Source organism: Acomys minous (genome assembly GCF_964271855.1).
Source record: "Acomys minous genome assembly, chromosome: 15".
NCBI classification, from domain to species: Eukaryota; Metazoa; Chordata; class Mammalia; order Rodentia; family Muridae; genus Acomys; species Acomys minous.
This window is the reverse complement of record NC_140497.1, coordinates 15,193,307-15,213,603: the sequence shown is the minus strand read 5'-3', so window position 1 is coordinate 15,213,603 and position 20,297 is coordinate 15,193,307. Positions and strand designations below refer to the sequence as shown.

Below are 20,297 nucleotides of genomic sequence, written 5' to 3'. Positions count from 1 at the left end.
AATAATTTACCTCAATATGTGAACAGATTTTTCATTCTCACTTAAGAGGAAGATGTTCCACAAGGCCTAATCTAACCTTTTTTTCTTTCTTTCCCTTCAGGGTTTTCTTTTTGTTTAGACTCTTCAAAGAAGAATAGGCCATTAGTCTCAGTCTGCTGGAAAGATGTGTAAATGCACTCTGGGTTGGACTTCCTCCCACAGTGTCTCTTTTTAATGCAGGGTACAGCCCCCAGGACATTGTCCACAATCAGCACAGCTGCCCCTACATTTAGCCACAGAGCAAAGGAGGGCGGGCTGGTTGTCTTATGCAACCTCTGTCTAGAGACCTCTAAGTTAAGCTGGGAGCCCTGTGGAGAGTTGTTTAGGGACAACATGGGGACATTCTCTCGTTAATTCCATTTCTTGACTTCCAAACCCAAGACACAAGAAAAGCTAATCATATCCCTCACCAGCCTCCCTGGATCTAATTGTCTAGCAATAGAAAGTAAAGAAACCCTGAGTCCTAGTTTTGAACTATCAAGAGAAAGGTAGAACGTCAGCTGAGCCCAAAGCTTCCTATGCCATCACCTAGAACATCACACCACCTCTTCCAGGCCACGTGGAACAGCCAGATTGCTGGACCACATTGCTTCACTGCTCTGTTTAGCCTGGGAAGAGACATGGCTCTGTTACCATAACCCAGAGAACCCAAGAGACAGTCCAGGCAGAATCTCATCAGGCACTCCTACGAGATGCATTTCTCCCAGAGACAAACCCAGAGACATCTAGCTGGGGACCAGATTCATAAACTCTCAGGATCTGGGAGTGCGGCTGCCCCTGCATCAGTATGATATAACACCTGAAGTGTTGTTTTTTTTTTTTTTTTCAGAGAGATCATCCCTGGCCTCATCATTATTGACACATGCTCTCTTCTGTCCACATTCCAGCTGAGCTGGTCATACTGCTGACCTAGGTTCTGTTATTTGTACCTATTTTCCCATTGGAAAATTTGTCTCTGTTGGTCACTCTCTTTTTCCCCCCTAAAAGTGTTCCTAGCTTTCATGCCACTGCACCATCAAAAGACTCAGCAGCATCCCCGTTCCTAATGTTATTAATACCTCTTTTCTATCCATTGCTGAGGAGCATGACTTAGCTATTCTCCCACTCTCCTAGATTTGGACCATTTGTCTTTTCTCTTATGGAGTTGCAAGAGCCTTTTAGATACTATGTCCTTTCCCATATGTGTGTAATTGGAACATAATTTCTTCCTTCTTTTTTGGTGTCTCAAAAAATTTTTTTTTGTAGAGGTCTTTCACCTCTACAAAGGTCCTTGATTAGGTCTATTCCTAGATATCTTATAATGTATGGATTTTTAAACATTTCTAATTTTTTCTCAATGAGTTTGTTATATATATGAAATGAGTAACACATGCATGCATGCACACACATGTGCACGCATGCAGACAGACAGACACACACACACACACACACCAGTGTTTATGCCATGCTCATGGATGGGTAGCTAGCTTTTTTTCTTTCATTCTTTTCTTTCATAAGTGTCCATATAACTCAAAATGATCTGTAGACACAGTACAAATCTTCTGAATGAAACAAAAACACATACGTTCACATATACACACATATACACACACATGAGTGCACACATGCATACATATACACACATATACACACGTGTACAAACACATGCACACATATACACATACACATATCCACACAAACATATACACACATATACACACACACACACAGAGACATACATGCATACACACACTGGCTGGGGGAAAGGAGTTATTTATTTTGAACCACAGAGGACTTGGGAAAACCCCAAACAATCCAGAGACAAAAGTAAAAGCCTGTAGTTATCATAATATCTTACTTTCAAAATATATTATAAAGACATAGTGAGAGAGAGAGAGAACAGCATGTGTCTGGCATAAATTAATCAATAGACTTACAAACAACTGATATTGTAGAAAGCTATCAAAAATTTATATAGCAGAAAGGCTAATATATTAAATAAATGATGCCATAAACTGAATATTCATGTACAGAACAAGGAATCAGACCTTAGACAGATTAAAGAAACAGCCTGTAGAATAGGAGAAAACATTTTCAAAATATATACCCGGTGAAGGGTTAGTACCCAAAACAACTCAAACAGCTCAACAGATTTAAAGTCTAACTTAAAATGCACAAAAGGCATGGACCAACATCTCTTTTTTTTACGTAATTTATTTATTGTGCATGCAAATGTATGCCTGTCTGGGCAAATGTGCCACAGTGTATGCTGGGACATCAGTGGACAACTTGTAGGACTTGGCTCTTCCCTTCCACCATGTGAGCCCTATGGCTAGAACTCAGGTCATCAGGCCTGGTGGCAAGCACAGTTAGCTGGTGAGCTATTCTCTAGCTCACCATCTCTTAAAAGAAGGCATGATGCTGGCCAAGAAGTACATGAACAAAATTAAAATCACTAATTATTAGGGAAACAAAAATCAAAACCACAATAAAATATTATTTCACCCTGGTTAGAATGATAGCTATGAAAAAACCAAAAAAGTAATTTTGGTGAAAATGCAGGGGAAAGGAGACCTTTGCATACTCTTGGGGAAGTATAATTAACACAGTTATTATCAAGGACCATGTAGAAGTTCCTTAGGGAGTGAAAATAGAGCTACTGTGTTACCCAGCATCCAGCTACTGATTATGCATTCCAAAGAAATAGTCATTACACTGAAAAGATACTAGAATTTGGGTAGCAGGTAGCAAAATACAATTGGGCAGGGGCTTAGCTATAATGCTCGTAGCACAGGAGGGTACCTGTAACCTCAAACGGCTTATTATTTATTTCAATGTAACTTCAGGGGGAGTAGTTTGAAAGGTCTCAGTAAGAGCTGTAAATGCCAATTACTTTGAGTTAATCATTACACATTCATGCATGTATTGGGTCATAATGCAGTACCAATGAAAATTCAAATATAATTTCAGTTAAAAAGGACTGACTCTTTCCTTTCATGCATGGATTTTTTAAAATATTTTTTTTCAATTATGTGCACTGGGGTTTAGGCTTTATGTGTGCCTGTGTGAGGATGTCAGATACCCCTGAAACTGGAGTTACAGACAGTTGTGAACCGCCACGTGGGTGCTGGGAATATAACCCAGGTCATCTAGAAGAATAGTCGATGTGCTTAACCACTAAGCCATCTCTCCAGTCCCTTACAGATGTTTTCTCAAGATACAATATTGAGTAAATGAAAACAGAAATAGAAATCACAAACTGTAGAGTTGCAGATACATCAGACACTCCCAATAGCAAATCCATAGGATCATGGCACAGAGTGATAGCCTCAAGGCCCTGGAAAGGAGGAGAATCAAGGCTAGGCTGCTAGGGAATGGAGCTTTACTGAGGGCTGGTGGAACTCCATGCCTAGAAAGACAGTTATTCACACAACACTGCAAACACACACTGAAGAAAAGACTGTTTTGCTGTTGTGCGAACGCTATCTCAATTTAAAAGTCATCTGGACGTGTTTGCAATCTCATGTGGGTTTCTAGTCTGCCGGCAGCTTCTTCCTTCTGTCCTGACCCCTCCCCACCAGCCCGATAGCCCACGCCAAAGGGGAAATCAGGCCTTAGAGACTCCACTACGGATGCTCAGTTTGTACAACACTGGTCCACCCTGGCCCAGTCAACAGACTATGGCAGCTCAGTGCAGGGCAGTTTCTGCGCTTCCACTGAAAGCCAATGGAGCCCATGCCGATATGCGGCCAAGAATAATCAGAGTAGGCAGACTGTTTCTGAATAGAAACACCACACACTTGCGAGTGGGCATGAAACAGAATATGGCAAAGCCCCAGGAAGACGGCAGATGGGTGGTTTAGACACAAACACTGTCACTGGGTGGAGGAGACATGCCAGCCATCATAGAGATGGGACGATGGGCATTTGCCAGGGAACATGTTTCAAGGGCATGGGGAAGGTAAGCAGTCACCTCTCATTTTTTTTTAAGCTCCATAAAAAGGTGACAACATAAATTTGGGCGTGGGGGCATGGGAAGCTCAAGTTAATAAAGCACACAGCCTTGGCATGGCGTATTAGACTGCGACATTCAGAGGACGGAGTTGAGCATGGCATTCAACTAATGCTACTAACACTTCAGGATCTGAGATAATAAAGTTTACATGATGAGAAATTACTGCACTTCCCCCCCTGAACCCAGTGGAGCAGAAAAGTTAATTTAGTTACTTTCCTTCAATCTTCATCTTGCCCAATCCCATACTTCCTGCCTACCTCCATGGCAGCACATATGGTGAAGGAGGGCTGCACCTGCCCTGCCCCCCCCTCCACTGGCCTTTGCTGAAATGCATTTCTCCTTATCTGGTCTTTGGCACCTTGTTGAGACCATTTGGATCTCCACGGATGGCGATTCATTTGACTTTACCTGGTGAGTGAGGGAACATACATTCTAGGGCTTTCTGTCCTGTTGCTCTGGCTGTCTCTCCCAGGCTGTTGAGAGGTAGTGACACTTTCAGTTTAACCTGAACATAAACACCTGCTGTTTACATTATCCCAGGCACCGGGCTAGCTGCCTTAAAAGCACGGAGTCATATTAACACAGGAATAATACAAATGATTCGGCTGTCTTTGTCTCCCACCACATCAGAGGCTTTTAGAAATTAGCATGATGAATATTAAATATGAATTCTCATTAGATGAAATGACTGGCATTAAAACATGAAGCATGACTACGCTGCCACAGGCACAGGGAGGGGGAATCTCACTCCTGGCTGAACAGCTGATCGTCTCTAACCTTTTCTCCAGGGATAGCACTTGAGGTTCGAGCTCAGAATGATTAGCTGCTGCCCATATCCTGGCGAGCAAAGTCCAGAGTTTCTACTCTTGTATAAAGGTTCTGCTGATAAAAAGCCTTCTCATAGAACACTGTCTACCAGTCCTAAGGCTGATGCTATAGAGGACTCAGGGAGGGTCTTTAAGTAAGACCGAAGGCTTGAACTTGACACCTCACAGCAGAGGATGTGTAGACTATTCTATGTCAATTTTTCAGCGAATATTTTTTAATTAATGCCTGATTATAGAGAAGTACATGTGAGACTTCTGTTATTGGAGCCAGTCTGCAGGGCTACTGATGATTCTTGCTCATCGTTTTAGCCTGCTATCCGTTATCTATCAGGAAACAAACTCAGCAAGGGCAGTCTTCATGGCATTTGTGACTACCTTTCTCTACAAATGTGAGGCCTAGATTTCAGCACGTAGATACATCAGATTGTGGCCTGTAGGACCTTCCTCTTTCTGTGGTAACTCTGTGTGTCTTTATTGGGACTGACTGACAATCATCATTTCTTCTCTAACAGTAAATCTAGTCTTATGGTCTGGGCAACATCTATGACCATCTCCCTGTGGTGGCCAGATCCTAAGATGCTCCCATGATTCCTGTCTTGTAGTAGTAGTAGTAATAGTAGTAGTAGTAGTAGTTGTTGTTATAGTCTGTAGTCTTCTCCTCTATTATACCAAGGGTTGTTTTGTGAATATAATGAAACACAAAAAATAGTCACACTTCTTTACCAATATTAAAAAATAAAAGAAAGCCATGCTGGTTTGGTTGCCGTTGGTCTCATTTCTACTGCTAGGTGATCTAGTCAAAAAGAGGAAGAATAATATGCCATAACCAAGTTTAGGATGCTCTTGATTCCTAGAAGATGGAAATGTCTTCCTGTGTGTGGTGGTACGTTTGTAGTTCTACCATTCAGGAGGCTGAGGCAATTGGATTAATAATTCAAGACTGGATTCTGTCAGAACACTCTCTGCCTGCCTACAACTTACAGGCTACACCAAGACTATGTCTGTCCCCACCACCTAGATAGATACTGCACATCCTGTGACAAGGTCTAGCTGAGTAAATATGTTATGGCACTCTCCTCCATGCCCCCTCCATAAGCCAGCAGATCTAGCCTGGCTCCCACAGCCAGTGACCCAGCCTCGTTTCATCATCCGTGTCTATATGATCTCCAACCTCTAGGTTTTTGCCAGGACCCTTCATTCTATAGGCCACATACCTAGGCTGCCTGTTCAACCAGACCCTGCACATCCTTTACTAAGGCCTAGCCAGGTGAGCCTGACTGATTCTGCCCTCCACATAACCTCCTTAACTTCCATATCTATCTGCACACTCCAGTCTTAGACCAGAACTTACGTACAGCAGACCAGCCAAGATATCTCTGTCCGCCTGGCTGCATTGTACTGAAGCCATACCCAACCTTTATGCTTAACTAGACCCCACATTGAGATGTGCCCTGTATATCAGACATATTCTAATTTAAAAAAGAACTCCACATGCCCAGATCTTATTGTACAAATACAAACAATATGAAAGAGCACGGCAACATTTCCTTCGCCTCCTCCTTTGCCTGCCTCTAGTTCATCAGCCTTATAGAAGTCCACCAGTAAGCATCACTCAGATGATTCCAAGCACATAGAACAATAAAACTTTTATTAAAAAATTCAAGGAGTTTAAAGAAGACACAAACGGTTCAATGGACTTCAAGGAAATAAATGTCTGAGTCGTGCCCAAGAAAACACAAATGTAAGGGGGATAGAAATGGCATCGACAATAGAGGACCTGGAAACAGGATTCAATAAAGAGGTAGAAACATTAAAGAAGACCCAAACTGAAATGAAAATGGAATTGAAAAATCCAATAACCTAGCTAGCAAACTCTAGGGAACGCCTTACAAGTAGAATGACTCAAGCAGGAGACAGAACATAAGGAATAAAAGATAAAGTAGAGAGAATCTAAACAAAAAAGTAAGGAATGTGAAAAAATTAAAAATACAAAAGAGGAAAAAAAAACACAGGACAGCATGAAAAGACTTACAGGGATAGATGAGGGAGAAGAATTCTGTATTAAAAACAGAATCCACAATCAATGGCACTGATGAAATCTTCACCAAGATCACAGAATATTTTCCAAACTAAGGAAGACACTCATGCAGATACAAGCACTCAGATCACCAAATAGACAAGACGATAAATTCCCCACAGCATATCAAAGACAAAACACCAAGTGTCCAGAACCAGAATGTGTGCTGGAAGCTGCAAAGAGAAAACCATCGCTCAAGTATAAAAGAAAACCCATCAGAACAATAGCTAGTTTCCCAACAGTCATTTTGAAAACTAGCCAAGCCTGGAGCAATAAATTCCAAGTCCTGAAGGACCAGGAAGGCCAAGCTTAACTAATGTACCCAGGAAAACAGGCTGCCATATTTGAAGGAGGAAAAATAGCTTTCCATGATCTAAGCAGCCTAAAGAAAAAAAAATTATATTCGGCCGACTAGTCCTAAAGAAAATACAGGAAGCAATATTTTAGGCTAAAGAGAAGAATGAGCATAGCCACTCTTTCTCAGAGACCATGAAAAAAAGCTACAAAGCCATAGTTGTTAAAACAACAGATACCACCAAGAACACAAACATCACCAAAACTCAACAATACAATGACTGCAATCAATACTCACTTTTTGATAATAACTTTAAATATTAATGGTTTCAACTCTCCATTGAAAAATACAGTATGGATGACTGCATTGAAAAACAAAATCCATCTATCTGTTGCCTACAAAAACCACATCTTAATTTTAAAGATTGACATCATGACAGAGAGAAAGGATGGATATCAGTGTTCTAATCAGATGGAACCAGGAAGCTATCCTAGTATCTGACAAAATAGGCTTCAAACTAAAACTAATTAGAAGAGATGAAGAGGGACACTTCATTCTAATCAAGGGGCCACTTAACCAAGATGACATGCCAATCCTAAATATATATGCACCATACTCTGGTGCACCGAATTTCATAAAAAGTATACTACTGGAACTAAAGACATAGACTAATTTTAAACCATTGATAGCAGATGAATTCAGTACCTTCCTTATTCAATAGACAGGTCATCTGGACAAAAACTAAGCACAGAGAAATGCCAGAATTGAGTGACATGATACATCAAGTGGGCTTAACAGATATCTACACACTATTCCACCCAAACGCCATATGCATACATTCTACACAGGAGCACACGAAAGCCTTTCTAAAATGGATCACATTCTGAGACACAAATATTTTTTTAAAAATATATTTTATTAATTTATTCATATTACATCTCAATTGTTATCCCATCCCTTGTATCCTCCCATTCCTCCCTCTCTCCCATTTTCCCCCTTACTCCTCTCCCCTATGACTGTGACTGAGGGGGACCTCCTTCCCCTGTATATGCTCATAGGGTATCAAGCTGAGACACACATCTTAACAAATTCAGGAAAACGGGCATAATTTCATGTATCCTATCTGACCTAATGCAATAAAACTTAAAATTGACAGAAACAAACCCCTAGGAAGTATACATTCATGAAGACTGAAAAACTCACTATTGTATGATGAGTGGATCAAAAAAAAAGAGAGGGAAAGAAGTGATACATATCCTACAACTAAACTAAGATGAAAGAACAACATTACAAAAGTTCTGGGACTCATTAAAATCAGTCAAGGAGGAAAAATTTTAACACTAAATGCCTACATTAAAAAAATATTAGCGTATAGCCAGGCGATGGTGGATCATGCCTTTAACCCCAGCACTAGGGATAGAAAGGCAGGCAGAGTGAGTTAGAGGCCAGCCTGCTCTACAGAGTTGCAGGAACTCTGTATACTATACAAAGCTATACACAGAGAAACCCTGTCTCAAAAAAACAAAACAAAAAACCCCAAAAAAACAAAAAACAAAACAAAACAAAACCAACAGCAACAAAAAACAAAGAACAAAACAAAAAACCAGAGTGTAAATAAATGCCCTAAAGGTGCAATTTAAACATTTAGAAAACCAAGAGCAAACCAAATCAAAACCCACCAGATAACAAGGAAAAGTAAAAACCAGAGATGAAGCTAATAAAATAGAATCAAAGAAAACAATACAAAGAATCAATAAATCTAGGAGCTGGTGTTTTGAGAAGGTAAACAGGGTCAACAGAGTCATGGTACAACCAAGCAAGAGAAAGAACAGACTCATACTAACAGAACCAGAGATGTACTCGGAAGCATTACAGAAGACACCAAATTTAGAATATTATAAAGGAATACTTAAAAAAAAAACACCCTGTACTTCATTAAATTGGAAAGCATAAAGGAAATGGAGAAATTTCTTGATTTAATCAAACCACCAAAATTAAATCAAGGAGAGATCAACAATGTAGAGAGACCCAAAACAAATGAGAAGATTGAGACGGTAATAAAACCTTCCCAGCTTAAAAAAAAAAGTCCAGACTCAGATGGAGTCACGGCAGAATTCTATAAGACCCAAAGAAGATCTACAGCCAATCCTTTTAAAATGATTCATATGTAGAAGAGACAGTCCCAGATTCATTCTATGAAGGCAGGATCATGAAAATACCTAAATGAGGTGAAGAAGAGCAACAAAAAAATAAACCTACAGGCCAATATGCCTGATTAACATAGGTTTTAAGATGATCAATAACATACTTTTATACAGTGTACAGACATACATCAAAAAGATCATCTAACCACAATTAAGTTGACTTGATTGGGGAAAGGAAGGGATAGTTCAACATACACAAGTCAATAAATGTAATAAAATATATAAATGGACTTAAAGACCACAATTACTTGATCATCTCAATAGATGCTATGAGCATGAGGAATGGTATTCTCCAAGGAAAAACCCCCATTTAATTATATCTAATATCAAATTGTCATCTCTGAGATCATGTACCTACAAATTATATAGACTGAACATATTGAGTTTATGTATTTATGAATACACATATATGTATATGTATTGTACCCAATATATACATACATATATAATATATCATATAAACAAAGAAAAAACAGCTATAAATTTGAGACCAGAACAAGGTATAGGAGAGATACATAGGCAGGGTTGGGAGAAAGGTGAAAGACGAAAAAATGTAATGATATTATAATTTTTAAATAAAAATATAAAAATAATTGAAGCCCACATAGTAAGACCCTGTTTCAGAAAACAAATGTAATAGGTCCAGGAGGAGGTGAGGGAGGGGGTTACAATTGGGATATAAAGTGAATAAATTAAAAATAAATAAGCAAATTTTAAAAAATGAAAAGTAAAGTAGTTAAACTGTCTTTTTAAAGAAAAGTACTTTCTTGACCATAGGAACCAGATATTGAGGGATCCCTTTGAGGTGCAAACACTGTGACCTAGAGGTCAGGTGACTGTCAGCCATTTTTAAGTCCTCCTCCATTATGAAGAAGAGAGTTCACTGCTATTACTTTGAGCAGCTGTTATTATCATTCAGCAAATTCAGAAACCCCGGATGCCCGAAGGTAGAGTGCTGAGTGAAGTCACAGGAAGAGCTTAGGTGTGTGAGGTCAGAGCTGTGACATTAAGGTCTTGGGATAAGAAGCCTTTGCTTGGATTGGATGGGAGTGTAGGTGGGCTGGCATCCAGGTTCAGCTCTGGCCAATTGCCGGGTGAGGTTGGAAAAGCCGCGCTCTCTCAAATTTGGCTTTATTACCTGAAACGTTGCTGTAATAATCTATGCTTCACGTGGTTCTTAGAGACTAAAGTGAGTTAAAATATGTAAACGTGGTCAGTAAACTATGGCATGCTGTGGAACTATAAAGGATTTTTTAGTAGGTACCCACAGCGGTTCAGAAGCCCCAATTGTAAATCCACAAATTAGAAAGTCATTATGTGCTAAAAATATTGTTCCAAAGCTAATTAAATTAAAACAATGGTTCATTTGTCAGTTTGGATGCTAAGTATCCAAATAGCTATGCTGCACAATGTAACTAATGAACAGGAATTGGCCACGATAATGACTGGTTATGCAGAAAATGAAGCTACCTATATATTAGTGAAGTCTTAATATTCTTATTCAGAATCCGTTCTTTGAAAGACTGGAAATGGGCGCTTTAATAGTACCTAGCTTGCGTGTGCCCTTTGCAAATGGTATTAAAGTGTATACAAGCTTTTTATTTGCATTATACATGTGGAGTTTTTGAGTGTACATTCCTCACTTGATAATTCTAAAATACAAATCTAACTTGACACTATTATCCGTGTGAAAGGAAGCTAAGCAAAGCATGGCCAGGGTTCTCAAGTTACAGGACCACCATGTGCTAGTGGTACAGCTTGGACACAAATTGTGGGTTTCTCAAGTTCCCACTGTGGTTGCTACCAAGTACTGTGGATAATGTGGACAGGCAGTCTTGACTGTTGGCCACCTCCTCCAACCCTGGCATTCCAGCTGTGTAGCCAGCCTCCCTTTTGGCAGTCTGCCTTAGGTACCACCTCATCTTGTTCCAGGGAGAGACGTCCTTCATCACTTTGCCTTATTACATCTTGGATACCTTTAGAAATTGCCTTACATCTCCCCCACTGACAGGAGAGAAGGCTTCTAGCATATGGTGTGGTATATTCTTCATCCTAAAGGGGCTTGTGTGGAAAAGCAGTTTAGCCCAGGTCCCAGAATGAACAGGTTCCCTGCTTGTCCTAGAGATAGGAGCAAGAATCCAAGTGACTTGACTCTTCAAATCGGGGTAACATAAGTCATTTTAATCATGACCTTTAGTTCCTATTCATTATCAGAATAGAGAGGAATTTCCTTCCAAGTCTTTTCTTTATTTAATGTTTTTTGTGGGGTGGTTCTGGCGTGCTGTTGAGGTACATTTTCTATGATTCCCCCCCTACTTTCCCTTATATTTCAGAAACAAAGATGCACAGATGAAATATAGAAAACCTAAAGCTCAGACCTTCCTTCAGAAACATTATGGCCAGTTACGTCTCTCAAATCAAGGGGGTGTACATGAAGCCACAGTGGACCCCCTCCCTCACAGCACTGCAGAGGGTTCTATCCCCCATCAGGAGTGTAATCAGGAAAAAAAAATAGCTAGGACCCTCCTCTCTCCCACTTCTTTGCTGTTGCTTAAAATAGAAAATAAATCTAACTTCAGTGATCGTATGTCCTCCTCACAATAGCAAGCAGCCCGGGGGTGGCACTGCAGATCTGCACAGAGCAGAGCTGGCTGGGAGGAGAAGGTGCTGCTGCGGGAAGCATTTGTTTTTTGCAAACAATTTTAAATTTGACAGGGAAGGTGAGCCAGGGGAATCCATAAATATATTCATATGAGGGGCTTTAAAGGAAAACAAAAGCAATGACTGGGGGGACCAAGCTTTCCTGAGAAGGTTCTGTGAGACAATGAATGGTTTGTGAGATGCCATATGAACATGTGTGCACAAGCACACACACTACACATATGCACATTTGTACATGTGTGTGCGTATGTGCACGCACGCATGTATGCACATGTGCGCGTGCACAAACACACGCACACCTATGAATAAAACAATAGCCTCAGACTCCAAAATGAAGCTCTGAATATAGAAAAGGGGAATTTCTTATCCGCTGGTGATGAGTAGCCATACAGTGTGGAATGCCTCGAAATAACCGCATGAGCCAGCAATCCCGCCCTCTCGCATATGTCATCATTTTTATCACAATACCATAGACACAGCCTATGATTCCATTAGAGTATGATGCATAAAGAATACTTTGTATGCATGCAACAATATTCTATCCATAACACAGGGAAACCTGGCCCTTTGTGAGGACGTAAAAGTGCCTGGGGGATTATAATAGTGATATGAGACACAGTCACCACATGGGCTGGTTGGTTTCTGTTAACTTGACACAAACCAGGAGCCATAGGAGAAAAGGAAATCTTTAGAACATGATTCCATAGATTGGCCTGTAGGCAAGTCTCTGGAGGGCTCAGCTCACTGGGGTTCGTGCCAGGCTTGGATAGGTGGTCCTGGGCGCCTAAGAAAGCAGGCCGAGCAAACCACAAGGACCAAGCCACTGAGCAGCACTCCTCCATGGCCTCTGCGTCACTTTCTGCCTCCAGGTTTCTGCCTTGGGTTCCTGGCCTAACTTCCCTCAGTGACAGAGTGTGACCCAAGAGTTGTAAGTTAAAACAACCCTTTTCCTCCCCCAGTTTCTTTTGGATGTGGTGTTTCATCACAGCATTAGAAAACCTGCCTGAGACACCCCATGTTCTCACTCAGGTACAGAAGCTGAAGGAAAAATGGTCTTAGATGTAGGCAGTGTAACAGTCATTTCCAGAGAATGGCACGGCTGGAGTGAGGGGGCCAGAGAAAGGCTGTTAAATGGGCCTAACAATCACAGCTGGATGAGAGAAACACATTAGCATCTGTCACACACTATTGGCTAAAGGATGGATAATGACCTAATCATTAGAAGTTCTAACATAAGTGGTACTTTGTAGGTTTTGTTGCTTAAACGATTTGTTTCAACAAATGCTGTTGACCAAGTATTTACATAATTGGGGTTGAGGCTATTCTTGCTTTTCTAGGATTCCTGAGTTATAATTCGACTGAGATTGACAGCCAGAAACAGGCAGAGGACTATAGCCTAACATAGTTATGGGTGCGGCGCTAGCCAGGATACCTCAGTCCATTTTCAGTTCCCATTAACAGAATGCTGCAGACTTGATCTCTTAGGAAGAATGAAAGTTTACTTGGTGCACAGCCCTGGAGATCAGCCCGTCTAGGAGCAAGCATTCTCCTGGGGACTGGTTTGACGTGCCAGCATATCCATTCCTGATAGAAGGACACAGCAGAAAGCAAAGAGACTGTTACTTTGTGACAACCTGCTCTCAGTGACAATGGCCTTGGTTCATTCATGTGTACACTTTCCATCATGACTCATTTCTTACTGTTGCTATGGTGATAGTTATCAACGTCTGAAAGGGCAAAGCCTTTGAACCGAATATTGCAGATGGACTTCCTGGCTCCTCTATGACCTTTGTGATCTTAGGTTTGTTGTGCAGAGTGACTCTCAACGGAGACACAGGAAAGCACTTTCTTAAGTGGCCCTGAACTTTTCTCCAAGGGTCAAGACCATCCTGTAGTTGCTTATTTTCTTCAGGCAAGTCATGTGGCCCATGTAAGAGTCTACAGTTTTGCTCTTCATTCTGTGACCCAAAACATGCTTTCCAGCGTCTTAACTCTGTTGCTCTAACCCCAGGGCACAGGCTGTTTATGACTTCAAATTGAAGCTGCCATCCAGGACATGTGCCCATCACAGACTTTGACTCTGCTGTCTCAAGGTGACCTCACTGCAGACTGCTATGGGGAACATCCTTATATTCACATACAAAATCATATGGATTTTTCTCCTGAGAGAAACTAATTGTAGCTTTTTCACAGATTAATCTAGCTATGGTCTGAGAGATGATCTATCCAACTTCAGAACTTACTAAGGACTTTTTTATGTGTTCCCCTAGCCATCCCAGAATGTTCAAATTGGTCCTCAGTTCAAATTAACAGACACAGACACATCTCATAGTAGTTATTCTCCTTGAAGAATACTGGCTCTGTGACACTGGCAAGGACCTGGAGAAGAAACAGGCACAGCCATGACATACTCTGAGGCCAAACCAAGGCATTCCGGGTGCTGGCTTTCCTCAGGCTAAAGGCATCTGTTGAGTTTGTAAAACAGAACAGGTAAGCTTGCATGTGCTTGTGTGAGTCAGTCTTGAGTTATTATAAGAAATGACCAAGATAGTAATCAACTCATGAAGAAGAAAGGCTTGTTTTAGAGGTTCAGCCTATGATTAGCTCATGTTTTGGGCCTGTGGGGAGGTGATTGATCAGAGCAGGTACCCACACTGGAGCAAAGGAAAAATGGAAACCCTGGGGAGAGATTCAGGGTCCTCTGTTCCCCTCAAGGTTGGTCACTTCTTCAGTGGCCCAAAGACTTTCTACCTATCACCAACTCCTAATAGCTCCATCACCTCCCACTCTACCAGCTTGGGGAACTAAGCCTTGAACAACTGGGAAAGATGTAAACCATGGGGGAGTTCAAGTCTGCAACCAGCCATGCCGGTAAGGGAAGGTCAGCAACTGTTTTCCACCCTGCTCTGTTAAGACTTCCTTGTAATCTTAGAGTGACAAGAGAAAACGAATGTGAGTGGGTTGTAAGAAGTTAGAGATGCAGGCTCAGTGCCCTGGAAACCTACAAGAAGAACTTTATGACAGGCGAATCTGGGTCCTGGGGTCCTCCTCAAACTATGGCACCAGCCAAGGAAAACATAGGCAGTAAACTTCGAACCCCTACCCAGACCGAGCCAATGGACAGGACATTCTCCACCGTGGAGAGTGAGCTCTAACTTTCACACGAATTCTGGTGCCCCATTTCTGACCATGTTCCCTGGATGGGGAGGCCTGGTGGTACTCAGAGGAAGGATAGCAAGTTACCAAGAAGAGACTCGATACCCTAAGAGCATGTATAGGGGGAGGAGGTCCCCCTCAGTCACAGACAAAGGGGAGGGGAGTAGGGGGGAAGCAGGAGGGAGGGAGGAATAGGAGGATACAAGGGATGGGCTAACAATTGAGATGTAATATGAATAAATTAATAAAATAAAAATAAAAATAAAAGAAGTTAGAGGTGGGTTTAAAAAGCATTGTTTAAGCTGCAGCCAGCCTCATCTTATAGGTCAGTGAAATCTACTTACATTCCCTTTTCTGTGCCATTTTACACATACACACACACACACACACACACACACACACACACACACACACACACACCACACCCCACCAAGAAGATAGCTGTGATTCTGGTTACAAACTTACTGTGAGCTCCCCCTCCCACCCCCGCCCCATACAGATGACTATGTATTTTAAACCCCTCAAGCGAGCTATGTTTGGCTTTTAAAAGCTGCTGCTCCAAAAATAAGGCTTGGGCTGACTCACAAGTCCTGGGCCCAGAAAAGAGGTGGTTGAGAAGGTGGGAGGGAGGGAGAGAGGGAGAATTTGAACACAGTGGGGGTCGGGAGAGGGGAGAGGATGAGAGGATGCTCCACCCAGGCCTGGCAGCTGAGGGCCACAGGCTGGATCCAGCCTTTGATAAGAGTTCTATTGAGACACAGCCATGCTCATTTTTTAGGGACTCTGAGGTGTCTTTGTGTGGCAAGCACGGCTGCAATGCGGACTGTATTTAGCCCAAAATGCTCAGGTTTTACTGTGTAACCCTCAGGGTCTACTATCTCTCCTCACCTTTTTCTGAGATGGGAATGTATGTGCGCACGTGTGTGTGTGTGTGTGTGTGTGTGTGTGTGTGTGTGTGTGTGCGCGCGCACGCACGCACGCACGCACACGTGTGCACATGTGTATGTGTTGACTCATTTTAGCACCCTGTGATGTAGTTTATGATTTTATGTCCAATTGTCTAATGAGGCAACAGCTTCAGACAGACTGTGTGGCTGTGTGAGTGATGGAATGCAGGGCTCTTCCCATCACGTGGACTTGCCCAGCATGGACTGGAATGCATGTTCCCCAGTGCTTGTCACTTCATTACAAGTTATCAGATGTGTCTCTGCTGCTTTAGCACTCCCCCAAACCAGAGTTAAGGACCCCTAGTTGAGGAAACCTGAGCAGGCCTCTGGCTTCTACAGTGTCTGAATTCTCCATTTGTAATATAAAAAAGATGTTTTCATTAAAAAAAAAAATCCAGATCATTAGCAACGTGAACTTTCTACAAAGGGTCTCAGTTACCATCCCAATACTGCTACATTTCCTAATATTCAAAGTCCTCTGTGGCCCCAGAAAGCCCAGGCAATATGCCCACTTAAAGACAGGTGAGTGTGCGGGGTTCATAAGGAGACAGCAGGCTGTAAGGGAGGAAAGGCTGTTTCATCCTCTGCTGCCCTCAGCTTTTGTTTCTGCAGTTTGCTGAGTTCCCACAGCCATACACTGGTAGGTCTGAACATTTGCTGAAAATATGCAACTTTGCCCTGAGTCTGGTGAGGGGGCTCATGTCTACAAAATAAGGACAAAGGGAAGGCACCTATTTGGTTAGGGAAGACTTTTCTTTCCTCTTTCTCTCTGTTAATGGAATGTGCTATTTTTAACTTCCCATCAGCCTGTAGGCGCATGAGCAGTAACTGGCCCAAACACATTTGAATGATGTCTCTGCGTCCCTCTGTGACATGGTGCAGAACCGTAGCTCTGCACTTTGCATTTTTATTGTGATGAAGATATTTTATGACAGCATTTGAATCTTAACAAAAAGGCCCGAAAACAAGGCATTTCTAGATGACTCGTTCAAAAGGAAGGTGACCCAGAACCACCTCTTTTCTGGAAACTTGGGCTGTAGTAGGTCTGGACTCTATAGTGATGAGGCTAGAGGTGGTCACATTTGCACTGGAGGTATCCACTGATAAGTGTCCCACCAGTTATACTAGGACCAACTGTTGGGTGATGCCTGCAACTCTGAGGTCTGACTCAGTTCTCTGTGATCTTTTGTCTCTTTCTCCTTGGCTACCCCATTTGTATCTACTTGTGTGTGTGGCTATGTCTATTTGCGTGGGCATGTGTGTGTATACACATGTGCATACTCCAGGTTCCAGCCAATAGAAACATAGTTATAAAGATAATTGGAGGACCTGAAACTAGGAAACAGTCCCTTCTAGGACCAGAGAGGCTCCAGATGAAGATGGTGCTACAGTGGAAGCTCGGTTCATGCCAAGACTTGCTATCAACACTGGATCGGAGGAGGGGTTGATTGGAGGGAGCCAGTGCCAACATACTTCTATAGACTTCCCAAGGAGAGAGAGGAGAGGGTCCTTGACCCACCCTCTCCTTCTGTGGGTCGCTTTCTAGCCCATGACTCCAACTACATAAGACTCAGCAAACTACCAAGAAACTAGAGAACGTGACTTTTATGGGCTGTCTTGAAACACAGGCAATAGAAAGGCTCCATCTGAATTAATTTAAGAGACAACAGGCAAGCCCTAAAACAACCCAAAAGATAAATCATGAACAAACATACAAACCAACAAAGCCAACTCTGAGTAGCAGTTCCTTCTTTCAAACTAATACTAAAACAAGTATCTGTTGCCCTGGGAAGATGTCTTCCTACGCGTACAACAACAGTCTCTACAGAAGATAAAAATGGAGCCCAGTGAAAAGATAAGAAAAGGAAACTGGGTCCAAGGAGTGGGTAAGTGAGGCACAGAGCCAGGACCACATGGGCTGTGCTGATATCTACTGTACAGACAAATGCATCGGATGAAAGATGCTGCATCCAAAATGTAAGTCTCAGGAGATGCTTAGAACCGGAAACAAAGACAGCTCTAAGGCTGCTGTGGGCTGACTCAGTCTGGTACCAGCTTCTAAATGAGCAGCTAGCATCTTCCAGGGAAAGCTTTCTAGAGACGGGGCTGGACTGCCATAAACCCATTGTTTAAGCAACCATCATATAGCATCACAGGGCAGAGAGGCCAGCCCATGCCTGGCCCTTTATATGGAACCCACAGGTTCAAGCACTATGAGACCCAGGCTGGCAGAGATGATCCCACCCAGCAAACTGTATTTAGGACAGCTACACATGCTGGGTTTGGACAAAGTTCCTCTGGCTTGTGCTGACCTCAGCTCCACATGAAGGCACATCTGAGAAGCCCAGAAGCCAAGGTGCACAGAAACAGAGGTGTCAGAAGGAAACGGCAGGGTTTGCCCAGTGGCTGGCTAGTTGCATGAATGACACTACACGAGGATCTGAATGTATCTTTCTTGGGCCCAATGGGGTGACGTGGTTGTCAAAGGCTTAAGACGCTGTCTATTTCACACCCTCATCAGTTTCTAGCATCCATGAGCGTTTATCCAATTCAGCAGTGTCAGAGGAAGCTGCCACCCGGCCCCACCCCTTTCCCAATCCATGTCCACTCCCTGTGTTCCAAGCATTTCTTTGTTAGCTTGTTGCATAAAGTAAAACCTCCTGTACCTAGATACTGATTATTTCACCATTAGCTACGCTTGCGGCTTTATAGAGAAGAATTCCAAGTCCCTAACTCCGTCTGTTTTTCAAAAGGCCCAAGGTCGTTTCCCTTTGCACAGGGTTGCAATGAAAGGGAGGGGGGAGGGGAGGAGGGGGGGAGGGGGGAGGAGGTGCATGGAGAGGGGGGAGGAGGCGAGCTCAGTTCAGAAAGAGCTTGATATAGTAAATGCTCAGGGGACCCCGGTGACCACAGTCAGTTACCATCATCAGTGTCTTCTAAGATGGGCAGCAGAGGTCATCTCCCTACCTCCCGAGTCCCTTCAAATTTCCCACGACAACATCACCAGCTGGGGCGGGAGATTTTTACGGCCAAGTCCTTCCAGACAAAAAGACAGCAGGGTGCCACATGTCGTGAAGGCCCTTGGCCTCTGTGTCCTTCACTGTTATCCTTGGTCATTCGTAAATCTTTTCTTTCCTTTGGGTGTGAGTAGATTGTGCAGCCACCACTTTTCCATCTAGAAGCATCTGTGACTCTCTTGTGCCCATCGCGTTTGTGTCTTATGTGTCCCCCCATTCCCCAGGACCCATGCTCAGGTCTGTGTTTTGGGCTCTTTTAAGGCCCATCTATGAGCACCTGGGCTGTTTTCCTCCTAAGGGTGTCATTGTCCCGTGACTTCAGCATTCTAAAGTTTCTAGAAAGAACCACACCTACTTTCTTTAGAATTTTGAAGCAAAGAAAAAAAATATTATTCATTTTTTAAAAAAATCTCAGATGGCGGTCATCTTCTAAAATTGTTTCCCCAAGCTATCAGCTGAGCTACACGCTGGTTGGCTTCTAGGCAAGTGTCATTGTTTGTATGGCATATTGCTTATCAAATGAGACACATGGCCAAGCCCCAAGTGAAGGCTCAAGAAAATACATTTTGGCTGTTAGAATGTGGGTCCTACATCAACAAAGAGTTGTTACAATGTCACAGCTTCCTGATGATCCAAGAGGCCCTGGCCTTCTCTTCTGACACATTTATACAGATGATGCAAACCCCCTAATTTTTCGGACAGGTTGAAATGGGTTGCAGAGAGAGACAAGAAAGGAGGCTCATACCTTTAGCCATGGCCTTTGTCAGAGCCAGTCTTCAGGAAGTAAGCAGCCAGGCGGGCGGGTTGTGAGGTCAGGGAGACAGATTCCTGCTGCGGCTCCCGCTCCTCTATGTTGTGTGGCATACAGCCTGTTCTCAGTAGCTCAATGCCTCAGTTTCTTTATCTGCAAATTATGGAGAATCACACCAACTTTATAAGATGAAGGTGGGGCTTAGATCAACATATAGAAAACCGCTTAGACCAGTCCCAAGAGGCTCATGCACAAGTAACATTACACGGACATTCCCAGGAACCTGTTGTGTGACTGACAAGTGTTTCTTCCTTGGGTTTGGTAATTGA

At 42.7% G+C, this 20,297-nt stretch overlaps 1 protein-coding gene across 1 annotated transcript in view; it reads right to left on the bottom strand.

Annotated features, from left to right (window-relative positions):
* The window catches only part of ZMAT4 (zinc finger matrin-type 4), a 645,949-nt gene that overhangs the window by 71,994 nt on the left and 553,658 nt on the right, over positions 1–20,297 (bottom strand). Inside the window, exon 10 of the mRNA XM_084759845.1 lies at positions 19,963–20,121. The gene's annotated coding sequence lies outside the window, so the exon portion shown is untranslated. The remainder of the gene's footprint in view (positions 1–19,962; positions 20,122–20,297) is intronic.